Genomic DNA, 4,705 nt, shown 5'->3' with positions numbered 1-4,705 from the left:
CTATGGTCTCTGTATGAGCCTCAGATCCCTTTGGTTCCACATTAGGAAACTCCTTAGTGGTCAGTGGACGTCCATTGAGGTCTTCCTCACTGGAAATCACTGCCTCTTCCTCCTCTATAGGTTCGGCCACTTTGGATATATTGATGGCCTTGCACTCTCTCTTTGGATTCTCTTCTCTATTACTTAGGAGAGTACTAGGAGGGATTTCAGTAACTCTTTTACTCAGCTGACCCACTTGTGCCTCCAAATTTCTGATGGAGGACCTTGTTTCAGTCATGAAACTAAGACTGGTCTTAGATAGATCAGAGACTATGGTTGCTAAGTCAGATAGGCTCTGCTTAGAATTCTCTGTCTGTTGCTGAGAAGATGATGGAAAAGGCTTGCTATTGCCAAACCTATTTCGCCCACCATTATTATTATTGAAGCCTTGTTGAGGCTTCTGTTGATCCTTCCATGAGAAATTTGGATGATTTCTCCATGAAGGATTATAGGTGTTTCCATAGGATTCTCCCATGTAATTCACCTCTTCCATTGCAGGATTCTTAGGGTCATAAATTTCTCCTTCAGAGGAGGCTTCTTTAGTACTGCCAGATGCAGCTTACATTCCAGTCAGATTCTGAGAAATCATATTGACTTGCTGAGTCAATATTTTATTCTGAGCCAATATGGCATTTAGAATATCAATCTCAAGAACTCCTTTCTTCTGAGTCATCCCATTAGTCACAGGATTTCTTTCAGAAGTATACATGAACTGGTTATTTGCAACCATTTCAATGAGTTCCTGGGCTTCTGCAGGTGTTTTCTTCAGATGAAGAGATCCACCAGCAGAGTGGTCCAATGACATCTTGAACAATTCAGACAGACTATCATAGAATATACATAAGATGCTCCATTCTGAAAGCATGTCAAAAGGAAACCTTCTGATCGATTGCTTGTATCTTTCCCAAGCTTCATAGAGGGATTCACCTTCCTTCTGTCTGAAGGTTTAGACTTCCACTCTAAGCTTGCTCATAGTTTGAGGTGGAAAGAATTTGACCAAGAAAGCATTGACCAACTTTTCCCAAAAGTTCAGGCTTTCTCTAGGTTATGAGTCCAACCATATCCTAGCTCTGTCTCTTACAGCAAAGGGGAAAAGCATAAGTCTGTAGACCTCAGAATCAACCCCATTGCTCTTAACAGTGTCACAGATTTGCAAGAATTCGGCTAAGAACTGATGAGGATCTTCCAATAGAATTTCATGAAACTTGCAATTCTGCTGCATTAGAGAAACTAATTGAGGCTTAAGCTCAAAGTTGTTTGCTCCAATTGCAGGAATTGAGATGCTTCTTCCATAGAAGTTGGAAGTTGGTGCAGTAAAGTCACCAAGCATCTTCCTTGCATCTCTAGCATTGTTGTTGGGTTCGGCTACCATGTCTGCTTCTTTTTCGAAATTTTCTGTAAGGTCCTCTCCAGAGTGTTGTGCTTTAGCTTCTCTTAGCTTCCTCTTCGGAGTCCTTTCAGGTTCAGGATCAGCTTCAACAAGGATGTCCTTATCCTTCTTCCTGCTCATATGAAAAAGAAGAAAACAAAGAGAGAAGAGGAATCCTCTATGTCACAGTATAGAGATTCCTTTATGTGAGTAGAAGAATAGAAGAATAGAAGAATGAGAAGAGAGAGGATATGAGTAATTCAAACAGAGAGAAGAGAGAGGGCTTCGAATTATGAGTAGAAGAGAAGTGTTAGTAATTAAATAAATAAATAGAAAGAGATGAGAGAGAGAGTATTCGAAATTTTTTAAGTAAAATAAAAGAAAAATATTTTTGTTTTTATTTTAATTATTTAGTTAGTGTTCGAAAATATTAAAAGAAATAAAAAAAAATTAGAGTTTAAAACAATTAGTTAATTAAAAAGAATTTTGAAAAAGTGGTTAGTGATTTTCGAAAATTAGAAGTAGAAAAGTAGTTAGGTGGTTTTGAAAAAGATAAGAAATAGTAAATTTTTTAAAATTAAAATAAACAAGTCAAGTAGCTAGTTGAAAAAGATATGATTGAAATTTATTTTGAAAAAGAATTGAAAAAGAAATTAAAAAGATTTGATTTTTAAAATTAAAGTTGATGACTTGACTAACAAGAAACTAAAAGATATGATTCCAGAATTTAAGGATTTAACCTTTCTTAACAAGAAAGTAACAAACTTGAAATTTTTGAATCAAAACATTAATTGTTAGCAAGGATTTTTGAAAATATGAAATAAAATTAAGAAAAAGATTTTGAAAAATTAGTCTTAAAATTTTTGAAAACATTAAAAGAAAAATGAAAAAGATTTTGAAAACTTTTAAGAATGAAATTCGAAAATCATAAAAAAATGAAAAAGAATTGATTTTGAAAAAGATTTGAAAAGATAAAGTTTTTAAATTGAAATTTTGACTTGACTAACAAGAAACAACTAAATTTTAAAAACTTTTGACCAAGTCAACTCAAAATTTCGAAAATTATGAGAAGAATAAGGAAAAGATATTTTTTTGACTTTTGAATTCTTAATGAGGAGAGAGAAAAATAACAAAATGAAACAAAACATAAAAATTTAGGATCAAAACAAATAATGCATGCAAGAACACTTTGAATGTCAAGATGAACACCATGAACACTTTGAAGATCATGATGAACATCAAGAACATATTTTTGAAATTTTTTAAGAAAAAAAAGACATGCAAGACACCAAACTTAAGAACTTTTGTGCTAGGGACACTAACAATTCGAAAATGCATATGAAAAATAAGAAAAGATACAAAACAAGAAAAATTAAAGATCAAACAAGGAAAATCATCAAGAACAACTTGAAGATCAAAGAAGAACACAATGCATGAATTTTTGAAAATCTAAGAAAAATTAAAAATATGCAGTTGACACCAAACTTAAAATTTGACACTAGACTCAAACAAGATACACAATTTTTTGGTTTTATGATTTTATTAATTAATTTTTTTTGTATTTTTTTTCAAAAATAAAAATAAAAAGCTAAAACATAAAATAAAATTACCTAATCTAAGCAACAAGATTAACCGTCAGTTGTTCAAACTCGAACAATCCCCGGCAACGGCGCCAAAAACATGGTGCACGGAATTGTGATCACACTTTTCACAACTCCGGTACAACTAACCAGCAAGTGCACTAGGTTGTCCATGTAATAAAAACTTATCCGAGTAAGGGTCGATCCCACAGAGATTGCCGGCTTGAAGCAAGCTATGGTCATCCTGTAAATCTTAGTCAGGCGGATTCAATTGGTTATGAGTTTTGATAATTGAAAGATAAATAAAACGTAAATTAAATTAAAGATACTTATGTAATTCATTAGTGGGAATTTTAGATAAGCGTTTGGAGATGCTTTATTGCTTCTGAACCTCTGCTTTCCTATTGTCTTCATCCAATCATGCGTGCTCCCTTCCATGGCAAGCTGTATGTTAGTGGATGATAAACCACTATTTTATGGTTTATCTTGTGTTTAATTGAATGGTTTCATCAAATCTTTACCCACTTATTCATACTAATTGCATGATTTTATAATTCCTTCCTAATACTGTTTTATGGTTGAAAACTTGCTTCCTAGAGATCTTTAATTAGTATATTTTAATTCTCCTTTATACCATTCGATGCCGTGATCCGTGTGTTAAGTGTTTCAGGCTTCATAGGGCAGGAATGGCTTAGAAAGTGGAGAGGAAGCCTGCGAAAATGGAAGGAACACAAGAAACTAAGGAGATCACAAGCGAACACTGACACACGCGCATGGCTCACGCAAGCACGCGAAATGGAGAAAATCGCAGCAACGCGAGCGCGTGACTGACGCGTACGCGTGGATTGGAGTCTACATGAATGACGCGATCGCGTGGATGACGCGTACGCATGACCTGCGTGATCTGCAGAAATAACAGAAAATGCTGGGGGCGATTTCGGGCCGCGTTTGGACCCAGTTTTCAGCTCAGAAACACAGAATAAAGCCAGGGAACATGCAGAAACTCAACACACATATAGACGGAGATACACATTCATTCATATTAGGATTACTTTTAGTTTTAGATCTGAATCTAGAGTGAATTACTCTTCCTCTAGGTTCTCTTTATATTCCCAGTTTATTGCTTTTACTTTTGGATATTGAAGAGTCATCACCTCCGTTGAAGATATTATTCTAGTTTGTTTACTTTGTCCCTTATTCTTCCATATCCTTATTTACTTTATTTAGAGTTCTAATTGGATTATTTTCATGGATTATTTTATCTTTAATTAATTTATTATGTCTTCTTATATTTTTCTGAGTATTATATTCATGTCAATGGAGTAGATTCCATACTTGACATGGGGGTTGATTAAAAGGAGATACTTGAGTTGGAAGGCTTAACTGCTGATTAAATTGAAAGTTGTTGGCTAGTTCTGTATTTACTAACGCTAGACCTTCCCAAGGGAGAGGACTAGGATTTGCGAATAAGGATTAGCTCAATCACTTGACTTTCCTTTATTTAGTAAGGGTTAACTAAGTGAAAACAACAACCTTTTTGATATTACACTTAAGAGATTCCAACAAGGATAGAACTTCCAATTAATCATTCATCCAGTCAAGGCTTTTTATTAGAATATTAATAATCATTCTTAGTTTTATTGCTTTAATTTATAATTATTTAATTGCTCATTATCCAAACTCAAACTCTCATGAACATTCCTGATTAATAAGTTAG

The 4,705-nt window shown here is 34.1% G+C and overlaps 1 non-coding gene across 1 annotated transcript; it reads left to right on the top strand.

Moving 5' to 3' along the window:
• Positions 1-898: 898 nt before the first annotated feature.
• On the top strand, positions 899-1,006 carry LOC112787925 (small nucleolar RNA R71). The gene has a single exon (XR_003195309.1). It is a non-coding gene; the product is annotated as a small nucleolar RNA R71 (small nucleolar RNA).
• The last annotated feature ends 3,699 nt before the right edge of the window (positions 1,007-4,705 follow it).

Source organism: Arachis hypogaea, chromosome 20 (assembly GCF_003086295.3).
Source record: "Arachis hypogaea cultivar Tifrunner chromosome 20, arahy.Tifrunner.gnm2.J5K5, whole genome shotgun sequence".
NCBI lineage: Eukaryota > Viridiplantae > Streptophyta > Magnoliopsida > Fabales > Fabaceae > Arachis > Arachis hypogaea.
The sequence above is the reverse complement of the archived record's forward strand: the minus strand, read 5'-3'. Positions and strand labels throughout refer to the sequence as shown.